The sequence below is a fragment of the Oxyura jamaicensis genome, chromosome 9, assembly GCF_011077185.1.
Source record: "Oxyura jamaicensis isolate SHBP4307 breed ruddy duck chromosome 9, BPBGC_Ojam_1.0, whole genome shotgun sequence".
Taxonomy (NCBI): domain Eukaryota; kingdom Metazoa; phylum Chordata; class Aves; order Anseriformes; family Anatidae; genus Oxyura; species Oxyura jamaicensis.
The window spans coordinates 17,183,461-17,200,100 of NC_048901.1; the positions used below are offsets into that span (position 1 = coordinate 17,183,461).

Here is a 16,640-nt window from a genome sequence, read left to right on the forward strand (position 1 = left end):
CCTCATCACTGAGTTCATAGAAACTTAACTGCTGCATATTATGGCCATTAGTGTTTGCTGTCACTTCACGACCATAAATCTGACAACATCTCTGTGAGTGAGGAATTGTTTTCTTTGTACACAGGAGAGACAATGAGAGATATGATTTCTGTTGTAAAGGGCACCCAACAAAAGTAGAGCAAGGGTAAAAACCGAGCAGTTTTTGTTTGTTTGTTTGTTTGTTTTTTTCCCAGTCCCACAGAAGGATGGGTTGCTTTGTAATACAGGTTTTGTTTGGGGAAACTTCAAGGGCTAAGGAGCTTTTCACTTGACCTCTCCTTTTCCCCACTGTATGTCTTAATATGACCAAACACCTTATAACAGCCTTCCCAGATTTCTCTTCATCTGTTTGATTCTGCCCCAAGACAAAACAGAATTATTTCTAGTTGTTGATTCACCGTAGCAGGAAAGGTTCATAGAACATGAGTAAATTTGGCATGTTATTTAAACAGTATTTAAATAATAGTAAAAGTAACCTAATAAACAAAGCATCATTCATTCTTCTTACCCAAATGATAGTTGCTGACTTTCCCCCTAGTCCATAAAAGGCTTTTCATAAGTTTATCCTTCTTTCCTCCTGTCAGATGTCATCCCATTCGCACATTTTTATCAGTAGTAAAACAGTCCCTTTCTGAATGAGAAATTCTAAATGAGAGATATTTAAAAAACCCTAGGCTACCGATTTCTTGGCTGCTGATAGCAGTTTTTCCTGCTTTCCTTTTCAGTTGAATTTAGTAAGCCAGAGAGAAAAATAAAATAGCAGCTGTATTCTCCCTTCCACAACTAAGTGTGAAAAAATAAAACTACACAACATGACTCACTTGTGCTTCAACCAAATATTCCTACGTGCATGCATTTTAAACTTAATATTTACTATGTATGAGGTCAGCTTGCCAAACAAAATCACCAAATATTCTCAAGTCGGATTCTTCCAAAGTCAAATGTTCCAAAGCCATTTAAAGCCAAAACATTTCTGTGTTACCTGTGTTCTTGATAACTGTTTCTACAAAACATCTTCAGGTAGTCACGCTTTCAAAATCACGAAGTAGAAATATGGAATATCCTTTTTAAATGGAAGGTGTGTATGGGGAAGTGTGATTCAGACATAATTACAAGCTTGCAAGAATAGTGTCTGTAGAAAGCAAGGTCAGGTTTTTAAATTAAAGAACAACAGTGAGTGCTTCTGATCAGCACTGTAAATAGACTTTGTTTGCTGTGATGGGGTTTGTCTTAAAATTGTGTCCACTTTTCTCTTGAAAAGTGACATCCGCTCAGATCAACACCTTTTCACTTGTCCTCACTAATTTCCCATCTTGGTTGTTCTGATTTGAAAGAGGCCTTTCTATCAATGAAATAAACAGACTTCAGCCTGCTTCTGACCTGAAATTACACTGGGAGAGGGAATCACTCCAGGGATTTTATATAATGATGATGATGATGATGAAAACATGCTTTTTCTCTATTTCTTGCTTATTTTTGTTGTTGTTTGTTTTTGTTCTTGTTGTTTTAAAGCAAAATTCCATTTTGCCTCCTTACCCCAACAAAATATTCTTCTGGTCAGATCCTACGTTGAGGTAAAAAGCCTATTTAGAAATAAAACTCCACCTCTTCCCTTTCCCCATTAATGTTATTAGGGAAGACTTTTTTAGAACATGATCCTTACTTATTTATAAATTAAATCTTTAACATCCCACGCTAGCCATATTTTGACCTCTGCCCTTACGGAGATGCATAACAGGATGCATATTTAAACCAACACAGAAGGAAGCAGCACGCTGTTCTAAAAGACACTTCATGGGTATTTTGGTCCAGGAAGTACCTACCTTGTTTGTTAACCATACTCATGCACTGCTGCACTGCGCACAGGCTCAGGTCGGTAGAGGTGTCTCGGGAGCAGAGGGTTTTATTGGCACAGGCATCGATACTGGAGAACTGATGCAGAGGAGTACAGCCGCGTGCTCACAGGAACAGAATTTTACACCGGGTGGTTCCTTGTGTGTACATGGCCGCAGCCGGCCTCAGCTCTAGTTGGAGACCTCAGGCCCTATTTCAGTGTGCAGAATGGAAGTGGATGAAAATTTGATAAGATTCAACCAAGCAGGGAGAAGCACAGAGGTGTTAGTTTGGGGGAATTAATTGAGTTTTCTGCAGATTTGTGCTCGGTTGTTTTGCCGTTGCTGTTTCCTACTGTTGGTGTGAACAGTGTGCTTTTAGCTATTCTTGCCTGGAGGGAGAGGCAGGTAGGAGGGAATTTCCCTGCAACTATTCTTTTCTAGAAAATAAAAATTAACACAGAAGCTGGCTTACAATGAAAAAGTTTTACAGAGAGTCTGGAATCAGAGGCTGCCATTTAATGGTTGTGCACCTGACATAGTTGCCCAGTGCTCTTAGCAGTGCTGTGCCAAGTGCCTCTGATCCAGCTGCTGCCCCCCTCGCCACGTAGACCTGTTCCAACAGGGTGGACTGGCACCATGCAACAGCATCTCTGTGCCCCAGCAGCTGCAGCTCAGTATGCAGAGTCTGGGCCTGAGATTGCTGCGAGGAGATATTTAATCCATATAATGAGGATTTTTAAATCCAGTTCTGTTTGATAAACCAAACCACTTCCTCCATTCAAAAATCGTAATCCTGGACTCTCATTGCCTGATAGTAACTGTCAGGTGCACTTTGTAGCTCTCTTGTTACTGCATTGTAATTGAGAGCCTTTTGCTTTGCATTTTCAAATCTTTCGGTGTATCCATGCGATGTTTCTTGGATGGGAAATCTGACAGTCTTTCATAACCATGTGACTCTGAGCTTAGGCAGTAAGCATGAAATAGCTTTGGCAGTTGGATAAAATCACGATGCAGGAAACCCTTGCGATTTCATTCACAGGGAGGGCTGTAAGGGAGCCTGCGTGGATGCTACTGCAGCAAAGAGCCTAAAGCTGATGGAGTCGTAACAACTGCACCCTTAGTATCTTATATGCCTTAACTACATTGCTGTGATACTTTGTGACTTAGGTTCAAATGTTTCTTTGAGAAGTTGATTTAGTCAGATGTTTTGTGGCATCATTTTGTGAAAGGAAATCTGATTCATCCTTCTATTTGTATGATGATTTTGCAATCAGTTTAATTTAGGATTGCTGCTGCTGTCCTTTCTTTACCTCTCTCTGCCCACGCCCACCCCATGTAGTCCATTTGTATCCCTTGTACTGGGGCAGGCAGCTGTGCAGCCAGGACTTTGTTGTTGTTGTTGTTAATTTTGGGTCAGGTCAACTCATCTTGCTCTCCAGGTTATCCAAGTATCTTTGCTGCTGTACAGGCAGCGTCACATGCAAGAGAGAGGAGAGGGCAGGACGGAGTGACTGGCAGCATGCAGAAGTGCTCATTTGTTCCTCCACAGTTATGGGTAGGATAAACTGATCATGAAACTGTATCCAAACAGTTGCTATTGATCTCCATCAGATTTGAAACTGAATTTCCTGTAATTTTGGAATATTTTCCTGTTGATTGGCTTTGGATTCATTCGCTCTTCACTATTCTGGTCTACCTTGTGTTTTCAGGAGATGGCCCCCCAGATACTGCATGTGACATTAGTGTTATCAGTGACTGGGTCACCGATGTGGCCTTGACAGTGATCGTTGTAAGCACAGCAACATGGGGACTGAAGCATTAGGTGTGCACTGTCTGTGGCAGGAGTTACAGTAGCATTAAAGGTGGCTGATTTTCACTCATGTCTATTTGTACTGAATAATAATTCAGGCTGGAAAATTGCAAGGTGTTGGTGGTTTTGTATGCAGATGGGGCATGTCATGTAGGCAGCATAATCCCAGCTTTCTGAATTAAATTCTCATCAGAGTGTAAGCTTTCACAAAGCTTGTATTGAGAGAGAATTAACTTTGTGAATGACCAACTCTAGGGTTTGCAGTCTGATGTAGTACTTATGGGACTTAAATGAATCAGCTTTAAGAATCTGGGAGAGCCTCAGCCATCACATATGCATGGAGCAGTTCTCTATACTTGCAAAACAGTCTCCAAGCATGTACTCAGTCCAGACTCATTGCTTTTCTTCTGGACATGCACTTAAAGTTTGCTTTACATGCTGAGGACGTCTGTGGAGCAATCTGGCATCAGTTCTTGGGCACGGCAGCAGCCAGCTGTCAAGGCATCTATGCAAACTCAAATTCCCAAGCATGCAACTTTGGGCCTATGCCTTAAGGTGTTTGTACCCTTAAATGACAGGTTCCAACTGCAGACTTGGACATGATATAAATTGAAGACTCCTTTAAATTCAGTGTATCAGAATATCTAGGTCAGGCCCACTCTCGGTGTTGTTGATCTAACGAGGACTGGGGAGCTTCATTAATCAGCGTGCATCACTCTGAACATGGAAATGGCAAAGTATATCACAGAACCATCAGCTTGTGTGGGTGGGACAAGATAGCGCTTCTGCCCTGGGTAAAGAATCAGGAGCTATTTTCAGAATGGGAATACCGTGCCAGAGTCCTATTCTAAATCAGCAGTACCAAAGTTGCATTGACGTTAGGTCTGGGAATTGCTAAATTTAGGTGTGGACCAATGTCAAAGATACTGGTTGCTCAGGGAGCGCTGCTAAAAGCTTTGGTGTCCAAGTGCCTATTGTATCTTCAGAGCTGCAAGGAAGAGCCGAGATCCCTGGGTTTATTGGCTACTGGTCACAGATGCAGAGCCTCTACAGGAGGCAGAGATGAACGTGTTTCCCCTTTTGTATGGTATAAGTAGAATCCATTGCAAAGGCTTCCCTACAGTGTGTAAATGCAAGATGTAACAAATTTCACACTATAATATAATGTTGACTTATATTACAATTAAGATAAGGAGATTTTGTTAAATGATTGGGTAGTTACTGTAGACCCCCAAGAACATGTCTTTTTAGTCTAATTTCCAGACTCATGAAAACTTGCAGCTGATAGAGGGGAGGAACTTGGAACCTACATTTTAAAGGAGAAGCTGTTTTTTTGGCTTTATTGTAAGGCACAGAGAACTGTTTTATTTCACCAGACTTAATGAAAGAGCAGTCAGCAGGAGAAATTTCATGAAGCCACTAGCCATTTCTTGTTTGCCGTCATCTCTTTCAGCCTTTACAAAATCTTTGTTTTCAGCAAACTTTCCCTGTCAGGAAGATTGGCTCCAGCACTTACAACTCTAATTACAGCCTAAAGGGTTAGGAAGACCTTTGAAGTGAAGTGTGTGCTGCCATGTAGGGAGATCTTGCTGCTGATAGAAATGTCTGTAGAATAACAAGAGGAGACACATTCCTAATGTAGATCCAAATATTTATGGGAACTGGGAAAATTATTATGAACAGGAAGAAAAAATAATAATCTTATTGTTACCATACAGGGGTTTCCTGGATGTTCTGGAGCCTTTCTGGAGACCTTGCATCCTTGCTCCTGAAGAATATGGAAGGCTGAAATGATTGGTCTCAACGTTAATGTGCTTTCTGACAAATTTTGCACTTAATCAAGTATCAAAGGAGGATAAGCAGCCCCTTCTGCTATTATCTCTCGTACCTGCTTGCCATTGGATACTAAGGTTATTTTAATACCCTTCAGAAATTCCAGGAATTCCTCAACTTGTTTTCTGCGCAGTTCTGCTGCCTGCTGGCTCTGGGCAGGCTCCTGGCATGCAGCTGGCCACAGGCCCACGCTGGGTGGTTGGTGTGTTTTAGGACCACAGCTATCCCCTATCTTACCTGTGTCACAGGCAGCCTGCTTTGGCTATCAGCCGGCTACTTGCTGTGCCTATCCAGGACTCAGGAAAAACTAAACACCCACCCCCTGATCCATCTCAGGGCTTATTGAGTATGTGCAAATGAAGGCTGCTTTGTGTGGAACTAGGGTTGGATACATCTTGTCTGAAGAAGCATACATCAGCCATAAGGCTTCAATGTTTGTTTCACCCCTAACTGTTGCAAGGGATCTAGTAGGATGTATCACCTCTCCATAAAAACCTTGCTTTGCTCTGATCTAAGGTGCTGACAGTCCTTGGCCTTTCTGTATTCACATGAAGGCCACCAACAAGTCCAGGGTAGCATAGGCACAAGCCAAGGAGCTGGGGATGGAATTCAGCCCTCTGGTCCCTGCTGTGATTTATAGGGAAGGAAAAGGAGAGCCACTGGTATGATCTTGTACAGCGTCAGTTCAGCTGGTGCTGCTTACTCCTCGAAGGGCAGGACAGGGACCCTCCAGACTAACAAACCACTGAAACTACCGAGGAACACTCATGCCTCTCAGGGAGGTGACAATTAGCTGCAGGCAGCATTTTTTCAAATTCTCCAGGCGGATCTGCCAAAGCACACCTCTCTATCCCTACACACACCAACACCAGCTCCAATGAAATCTGTTTTTAAACCGATCAGAAGGTAAAGGTATGCAGTTCCTGTATGCCGTCAGTGAGCTCATGAAGGAGCTCATGCTGAGCACTTCACGTTGTCATTTACAGTAGCACAAAGCCTAGAGTTATGTTGCCTAATCAGGGTGACGGTGACTTGCACCCACACTGGGCTGATGGAAATAATTGCATGGTTTGCAGGACAGCAGCAAAGAGGGCCACGGGAGATCACTCGGTGCTGTGAAGCAATGGGGCAGTGATTTATCGGGCGCGCTGTTCAGTAAATCACCGCTGACTTGACTTCCTGCGTTTAACAGGCTGCTCATTAACCAAGAATATAATAACCGGGTTTGGAAGACTTGTGACACGTTCATGTTCAGAATGCCGTATTTACTTTTGAAAATTCACTTACATTTTTCATGCAGCAGGCTTCTTTCCTGATGTGGGCCTAAAGAGGAATGCTGTTCTATGCAGGATCACTTTGTCGAGCAGATCCTCTGCATGCTCTCCAAAGTTTCTGTGTGTATCCAGATTATTCAATACACAGTTGTTGATCTTTCTCCGTAGCGTCTAGTCTGAAAGCACTGATGTTTTATTTGTATTTCTTGCTAATGAAAGTCTGTCTTCAGATTCTGTTCCCTGTTTAATAGTCCATGCTGGACGAACTAGTGTGGCCAGTCTTGTATGTATGGCATCTCACCTGAGTCAAAGCATGGCTGAATAAGGTTGCAGTGAACATGCTACTGTTAATTAAAATGCATGCAGAGTTCTGTTTGTCTGTTCTGAAGCCCCCACTTGTACCCCCAGGCCAGAATTACTGCATGGATAGGGGACACGGAGAGCTCCTATGTCTGTGACAGCCCTGCCTGGTGCCACATGCTCCACCTCCGACTGTTGCCATTGCAGCTGTACCTAGCCCCAGTTCATACCACAAAAAGTGAAGGAGCAGAATAGTTAGAGACTTCTAGGTAGGTCAGCATTGTGTAAGACCTCTGTCAGACCCTGAGATGGATAAACCAAGCCTCCTATTATTCCAGGGAAAAAAAATAAAGCAGAAGAATGGCAGTCCTGGTGAACCCAAATACCTGCCTATCCCATTGTATTATCTTGGACGTTGGCCATTAGCAGCTGCTTAGGGAAAAAATAAGAAACAGGACAAATATTGGGTAATATCTTCTCCATTTCATGCAATCTGCAATTGTGGGACCGTAAAGTGGCCCCTTCAACCACTTTCTCCATCTGGAATCTATCCCACAGTTCTCTAAAGCAGCTTTCTTAGTTTGGAAAATCTTCCAGCAGACAGATCTCTCCCTCTTTCTCTAGGGTTGTTGTTAAATGCTGCAAGCTGAATTGCAGAGGTATGGTAGAGAGCTGTAGGTGAAGAGCTGTAATTCCCAGTCTCTGCTGGTTGTAGTGTGGTAGCTGCAGGTGGTCTGATCCTTTCTTGTCGCTCTGCCCCAGGTTATCGACACAGAGAAAGCATGACAAAAAAAAAAGATGTACTTGCTCCTCAGCCATGGCAATTCACAGCTTACATACTGATGTACCCATGCCAAGAAGAGATTAACTAAAGCAGAATGTATGTTCCAGCTGCTCCCATAAACTCCATTTTAGATCTTCAAGATTTTTTTCCCTCTTCCATTCTTAATTGTCATGTCATGCAGCGTATATCCAAGAGATCTACCACGATCTTTTGAGGTATCTCTGTCCAAGAGGTCTGTGGGCAGGAGAGACACAGATTTGAAGTCTGACACAATGCTGTGCTGTGTTCTAGGGAGAAGCAGACTATGCAGGATGGAGTTGCCTTAGGGTCACATCTCAGAATGAAATACAAATCCCCATAGGACCTGGTAATCTTCATCAAATCCATCGCCTCCATTCCAAGTGCAACGTGCACTTCTCTGCTCTGCCCTCTCCAACATAAACATAGGACTGTCTGTAAAATCAATTACTATTCATTTTAATAATAGTAATAATAATTACTCCTTCTGCCCAAATGGCCTTCCAAAGTCTTGCAGAGCAAAGCTCTTGAGCAGATCTGGTAGGAAAATAAAAACCACTGGAACTTTCCCAGCAGTGGACCCTTCAGGGTAGCATCTGTGTTTCTATTCGCAGGAAGTGAGCAACAGTTTCATGTTCAGCTTCTCCATCCCAATTGAAGTGGCCCTGAAGGGCCCTTGCAGGGACGGGATGAGAAAGAGACTACCACGGGTGTGAGAGATGTCAGCCATACCCCTTAATGGGGATGTTCTGGAGTAAGAGAGTGGGGTGATGCAGGAATCTGCATGGAGCAGAGTCACACGTACCTGCATCCTTGTCTGTCACACCAGCTTACCAAGGAGACCCCACCCAAGATTACGCAATTTTGGAGAGAGGCTGGGGGCACATTTTAGGTTTGCTGGGAGCCTGAGCTGTAGTAGTAGATAGGAATTCTCAGTATAAATAGTTTCTACAAAGCTTCCTTGAACCTACTTCTGTATTTAAATGTTTGGTCATATCTCATCGAAGGTTTTGTGGTTTTAACAGTTTAAGTTTTGCTGTTATTAAAAGCCCTTTTCCAAATATCACAGTTTACCACTCTGCGTGGGAAAGTCTGCCGCACTGTCAGCCTTTATCAACTTCTTGCTCAAGGAGGTCAATTGATATTTGGTTATCATTATATCCTGTTTGCAAAGGAATGGAAAAAGTACACTGCATGTAAACAGTTTCTGTCTTAGAATTCAGGTTGGCTATAAAAAAGCCTGTTAAATAGCTTTTGCAAAAGTCAGAAACTTACATTTCTAGAGGTTTCTTAGCTGCTCTATTTCAAACTTTTAAGAAAAAAGCATCCATGAAAGAAATGACTGCTCAGAAATGGGAATCCTGCAAATTTCTCACAGCAGTAGGACACACAACAGTTAGAGTGCTTTGTCTTATCTTGTAAATAGTGTCTGTGACTGTATGTGCTAGTCCTTATGGGCTGAAAGCTCATAAGAGGTCATCTTAGCATGAGTATCTTAATAACCATCATTTTAATTCCATGCATATATTTATTTATATTTTAAAAAGCAGTAAGTTGCCTTTGCTGTCTGGTAAACTTGAGTGCTCATATGAGCCCAGTTTAGCACATCAAAGCCATTCTTAGGCAAGTGTAGTGACTAATTATTTCTCTCTCCTTGGTTTAAGTCCTTTATGCAATATACTTTGCTGCAGTAAATGAAAGATGCAGATTTACTAGATGCACCCGGCCCTAAGAAGATGGAAGCTTTACAGTTTGTTGGATAATATTTCTAGGGAAGAATACTGAAATTTGCTTCATTTGAAGTTATTTTTATGGACTATATATAAATATTCAATCTCAAGCAAGTGAACAATGCTAAGAAATGACATGGAAGTCTCCATGGTACAGGAGCAGACTGTTAACCCGCAATGTTCCAGTTAAATGCAGATATCTTACAGCCATGTGTCTGTGAAGCATACGGTATGGATAACCATCTACTAAAATATTGTTTGCATGGGTGCACACCACCCATTGAGAAACTTTCCAGTAAAATTTAAGAGATATTCAAGCCTAATACTACATAGCAGATACATTAGTAGCAAATCTGATTTATAAATTATTCACCCGCTTTTAGCTAATTGATTACTCAGTACTGAGCTATCACAGAGCTAAATATATTTTGATAATCAAATAGAAATGGTGTAGCTGCAAGGTTAGAAGACTAAAACTACAGGTGGGACGGATGAGTAGTTCAAAAGTACGAGTACCTGGCAAATATTTACACAGCTAGTTGGATGTTATTTTGGCCAGTAGTAATGAGCAGTCTGCAGCATTCACATTGTCTAAAGCTCGCTGAGATTTGTGTACAGAGCTGCATCATTTCAGTGTAGATGCACAGCTGGGGTGAGAAACAACTCTTGCCTGACTTGTAGTCCTCTATTCATATTATTCATCTCTGTAGGTGATTTAATTAATTTCCCTCTCCATTAACAATGATGTTCTGGTTCCTATAATGTAGGTCAACTAATTTAGATATATAAAAATATTTCCCCAAGGTCATTTGTTTTGGGAACAATGAATGTAGGACAATTTCTTATATGCAATGAGATCAGACCATCTCACGAGAAACAAACTATTATAAATGGTGACTTTGGAGGTGAAATATATTTCTAACAAAGATGCCATCTTTCTGCTCCGAACTTCCATAATAACTTGAGCATTTGACTTTACATTGCAGCTGAAAAGGAACATCTAGGCAGGCAAATACAACAACTTCACTAAAAGTCACTAATTTTCACGTGAGAGGAAGCATACTACCCGAATCCCTTATGCTTCTCTAAGTTAATTGGGATTCATTTACAGTCATGAAATATACTTTAAGTACAATCACTGTTCTTTCAAGGCATTGCTCTCCTTCTTAAAAAAAAAGTCAGAGAAATCAGAAATGTTTTCTGTATCAAATAACAAATACAATGTTCTTACGTCCCGAGTGATCTTTTACTCCACTTTAGGAGGTAAAGTACTGCAACTGAGTGATTACTCAAGTTTCACTGGAACTGTTGCACAATCTCAGCTGAAAATACTTGTCAGCTGGGAAAAGCACTTTTAGCACTGTGAGAAATGAAAGACAAAAAAAAAAAAAACAACTCTTAAAAGCAATTAGGTGTGTGGACTGGAAGTTTTCTCTATGCATCACTTCACACTTTGTCATTGCTTTATTCTGTATCATAGACATTGCTGGGGCAGTTTCAGATTAGACCAGTCAGAATTTGTAGTAGCAGCTTCTAATTAGAAACTGGATGTGCTAATTATTGCTGACTCTGTTTCCACTGAGACAGTGGCATTTTTGTCCTTTATTGCATACAAATAGATACCTTTGCAAAAATTATGATTTTTCTGTATTTTATTCACATTCAAGTATAGAAACCTGGCAGCAGTTAATAATAGCCAGTACTGGGACAAAAAGGTCTTTATCAGTCAGTTTATTTTTGCAAGCCAGTACTTTTTTCACTCTCACTTCTCTTCTGTCCAGCTCTATCCAACGTTGATGTTTATTCTAAATATATGTATCTGCTGTGCTGCATACATTTCCATTCAGTCCTTTCTGCTGCTTTTGAACCCTCCGGTATTTAAAAAGCTAGTATTTCCAATTTAAGTAGATCTCAGTCTAAACCAGATAGATTTATGATGTTAGGTTTATTTTATTTTTACTAATTCGATAGATTCTGCTGTTTCAGCTGTTGAAACTCTACACTCTAAACTGTAGGTGTCTAACTCAGGCATACATTAACTTTTCATCTTCCAGACACTGCATTTTTGTAGGACAGATATGGAATACCTGTGCACAAGTGCCACTTTTGCTGGCTCTACATCACTCATACAGGCAGATCCTCTGAAACATACTAATTGTGGAGCACCACTGAGGATGTTTGTTTGTTTCCGCCCCCTCCCCCCAAAAAATCACTAGCTTAATTCTATTCGATGGCTGCACTTTTACCTCTGGGAAGAGACTACTTTTGGGGATATGCACCTGTGGTAGCAAATCCTGGCATAGAAACAAGATTTGTGAATGGAAGTGAGCCAATAAATTTGTTAGAAAAGAAGCACAGTTATGGAAACAAAAATCCTGAATCAGTGTTATGTTGCCATCTGAGTAGGATGAACAAATAGTAACCATATGGGCAAAAAGTCATTGAAGTTTAGCCAGAGCAGATATTAATAGATTGTGGTAGTCTCCAGGTATTATTTCTGCTTAGTGCTTCGTTATATTTGATCGTTTTTTTTAAGGTAGCACGTAGCACAGCAGCCCGACCATCCGACAGTGCTCCTACCAGGACTATTGTGATACCGAACCTGACAGAGCTGGGGGGCTTGGCAAGCTGTTCAATTACTTTTCATTTTGCTTTTGTTATTAGTGAAGAATGAAGTAGGAAGAGTTACAAATATATAATGGACTGGTGTGTGTCATCTTTGCGGTAAGGTCCGTCTCAGCACTGGTTGCTCTCAGTTTCCAGGAAAAGCCAGCTCAACACCAATTGACCATGTTTTGTTCCATCAAGGCAACAGAGTGCAGGAGATACCTGTTGAGACTAGTTTATCAGTCAGTTGATAAGTTTTTATTAGTTTATTAGTTTATTTGTTAGCAACACGGCTAGTTGCTGTTTGCACAGGCCAGAGCAATATAAATAGCAACATTTGGTCTAAATGTCAGCACAGATGGTGACAGATACAGAAATGCACTGCTAGAAGTGAAGGGTGCTAAGTAATACCAGCATTTACCTCAGTTTTGAGGTTTCACGTATGGCCTCAACTGAGAACAGTGGAGGCAGTGCTCTGCCACCATCCCTCCCCGCTCAGCTTGCCCCCCGCCAGTTCCCCTTCCTTCAGCCTCCTTCTCCAAGTGTCTCCCCGATGCAGCTCCTCCAGTCTTACCCTTGCTGAAGAGAATCCTTTAGGCAACCAGATTATTTTTTCTTCACTTCAGCACGGCACGACTAACTTGACAAAGGTCAGAGAGAGCACAAAGTCAAAACAGTTTTCCTCTTACTTTCTCCTTTCCTTGTTGTGCTGGCACTGTGGAGCCTCTCCAAGCGAGGCGCCGTGTCAGGAGGAAGCTGCCGAGCGCCTGCGGCCTAGCTCCGTGTGGGAGGTCCCGGTGGTGCTGCAGCACCTCAGGGTGTCCTGGCTGCCAGGGCAGGAGTGACCTGCCCGTAGGACACTGAGGAGAAATTGCACCCATGGGAAATGAAGTCTCTGTGTATACAAGGCCACGATGTTTCTTGAGAAAACCAGATCAGTAAATCAGAGAAATGTGAGTTAATTCCTTTTAACTGTTTCCCATAGCAACAAGATTGTTTTTTTTTTTTTCTTTTTCTTTTTTTTTTTCTTTTTTTTTTTTTCTGGAGAAACATCTGACAGCAACACATCAGTGAGCCTGTTGTGATCTCTCCCTGCCACAGCCACATCCTAATTCTGCCAAGTTAATGTAGCGGCAAAGGTCTTGCCATCCAGGTGCTTTGCCAGCTTGGTGGTAGCTGAGCCTGCTCTGCTGGGACACACAGGAAACTTCCTCCACAGGGGGAAAACTGGCCTTGCTCTCCTGAGCAGCATGTCACTGGACCACGTTATTGTTTCTCCACAGAAAAGCTAGTGGGTCAGGTATTGCTGGGGCCAGAATCTTCCACCTATGGAGCTCTTCTCGTTTGCTAAGTCTCCTAACTAATTCTGGAAGAAGCAAGCATACTGTGCGTTCTCCCGTGGAATTAAGTTTTACTGGCAAAAAGGATGCCTGCAGACAAGACGTAGGGATTGCTCGGACTCCATGTAAGCCTTAGACCTTCAGGTCAGATGCCTGGTCCTTCAGCAACAGAGCTGAGATGACCTGTTTACTTGGGAATGATCCTGGCAAGGAACTGAGAGCTGCCCCTGAACTTCAGCCAGCTGAGTTCTGTTGTCTTTGGATAGAAGCCATCCAAACCTCATATCTGTGAAATGTCTCTGAAACAAAGGAACAACAGGTTGTGGAAGACCTAACCCCTTCCCCATACATCCCAGTTGTATCTGGTTTTTCTCCCCTTTGGGACACTGAGGGGAGTGTTTGGGCCTTACCTGTAATCACAATGCCGAAGCCAGAGTCAAGGCTGCTCACTGCTTCCTGAGGTTACCTCCAAATCCTTTGAGACAGCCAAGCACAACAAACCTGTTTATAGCATGTTACTCTGGAGGGGGAGGCAAATACCAAAGTGGATGGGATGTATCAGTGCTGCTTCCGCTGCTGCCTCCAAGGGAGCCGCCTGCTGATTCAAGCTAGTGAGCAGTGTGTGTGGTAGCACTAGAGGCTGGAAAAGAGCCCTTGCAATCTGTTAGAAATTTGTGTGAAACTTTGCTAAGTAATACGGACTCAAACACAGAAGAAAGAAAAAAAGTTGAATGAACTGTAGTTTTGGCAAACGTTTTGCTTTTCATTGATGTCAGAGGACCTACATTTAAAACTAAAGTACGAGCCTGTATCTGACCTGCCATTCATTAGTTTATATTTGTTATTTTTCTCTTACACGTTTTCATTCCTTCAGTGATTCATCTTTAATTTAATTTCTGATTATTGACAGAAAGACTATACTTTCTTACCAGTTAGAAAGATAATGGATTAGCTGCATTCATTATTATTTTTTATCTACAGTTCAATGCCCCAGAGACAATGTGTGTTTACATTTGCAAAATTAGCTTTGTTCAAATATTAGACAATGTAAAAAGGACTTTTGATGCAGCTGGTCACCAGGAATTAATTCTAACCTAATCATATTTTTTGAAACCATAGGAGGGAATAAAGGGATTTGAAAGAATTGCCTGTGACAATAGTTCTGTCAGCTGCTGCATCATATTTCCCTTAAGCATGATAACCCTACAGCAGGTGCATGCTGAGTTATCCTCACTGTCCCATGACATCCTGGAAGAGATGGTGAACATTTCACATTTCACCCGTCATGGCTTGACGTAAGTCAGATTATGTCACTACCAGTTTTCGAAGCTGTTAGACCATCTCAAGTGTCATTAAATCCCTTGTGTCGTATGGCAAGTTCTCTACTTCATCATTTAGCAACCCAGCACACCCACACAGGCCAAAGTATCTCCTTTATTCCCTCTCAGCACTTTCCCCCACAGCAGTAAGACCCACTTCTGTAGCTTTTTAATTTCCCGTTCTTAAATTGCATCCTTGTCAGGGCAATTCTAGGGCCCTTGCCTTAGTTTACAACTTCACGTTGTTAACAGGCTGATGAGAGAGCAATTCATGTGTCGCTAGGTGATGTCATGTGCAACAGCCTTTGATGTTTGAGATTGCGCTGCTGTGGATATTATTTGGAGAGCAATTCAGGGAAGTTACTCGGAGCACTGGAGCTACACAAAGCTGTTTTCTGATGGGTTTGTGCTGAGTGTTCCTGATGGTTGCTGTAGCACCATTCCTGTTACTGTACCCTCTACAACACCCTTACTCCCCAGGCTTTTAGCTTTACCCATTACAGTACACCTGGTCCTGGATCTGTGTCCTTGCCAATCACTGCACAAGGGCCCACACCTGGGTCCCACATGATGGATGAACACAGTTTGTCACTGCTTGTTTGAACAGGGACAGTGCTGCTGGAGGAACTCCGAATAACACTTTCAGAAGAGTAGTGTTGTGATCATGTAAAACAACATCTGGAGACTGTGGGATGGGCACAGATAGGGATATGGATTATATCTTGCAACACTCTTTAAACCAGTGGCAATAGTGGGAGTAGAATTTGCACCCACCAGGTCTTTGCAGAAGCCTGAGGGTTATTCTGCTTTGAGGTCAGTGGGAAGCTTAATCATATAGCATGTTCCAGGTAGGAAATCCCAGAGATGTACTTGGCCATGGGTACTAAGAGTCAAGTGTAAAAACAGCTTTAAAATGTGTTGAGTCTGACACAATGCTGGAAGTTTGGAAGTCCTGGAGCAATGGTCAAATTCCTCTTTTTCATGTGAACATAATTTGTGGTTGGAAAAAAGAGTACAGTTCTGGAGGGGAAAAATGAAAACACAATGAAAGCCTTACTCAGGCAGAATCCATCTGTCTGACTGTGGGAAGTGTAGAGAAACGGTTACCCTGTATGTCCAGGCTCAAAGGTTAGAGGTATGAGCATCACAGTGAAGCTCTTGAACTCTAACCTGGAGAGGATAAAGAATATCGTCATCATATTATCTCTGCTTCAGTGTCATTGAAACTGAGATGACAAAATGGCCGATGACACCTCTGCAAGGAATGAAAGGGTTAGTTAGACAAGTCTTATATAACACTCAGAAAGATAATGCATTTACTCTTAGTCAAAATCAACATTTATAATTAAGTTAATTAAAAAAAAAATCTTCTTTAAAAATTATGTTAAATTTTATGAGACCCCGACCCCCGACTATAATGGCGATATCTTAGGAGTCCCACAGAACTTCCTCTAAAAAAGCATTCTTCATATGTGAAGTTTTTTGATGCCCTGAATGGATACTTCTTAGCCCTAAAACACCATGATTAGTGAAAAAACAATAATAATAAAAAAGAAATTTATAACACTGGGGACTGAAGAGCTCGTACTCTATGTTAAAATAGCAATGAGAAAAATCATCTTCCATAGGAAGATCGGTAGTAAAATATTCCGAAGTCCTGTGCTTTGTTTACTGAATTACTCTGAGTTGTGCTTCTGAAAGGCACCACCACACTATTGTTTGTGTGTGTCACAGTTACTAGGAAACCTATG

At 41.9% G+C, this 16,640-nt stretch overlaps 1 protein-coding gene across 11 annotated transcripts in view; it reads left to right on the forward strand.

The window, feature by feature from the left end:
- MCF2L2 (MCF.2 cell line derived transforming sequence-like 2) overlaps positions 1-16,640 on the forward strand; it is a 154,526-nt gene that overhangs the window by 97,641 nt on the left and 40,245 nt on the right. The gene's annotated exons all lie outside the window — the stretch shown is intronic.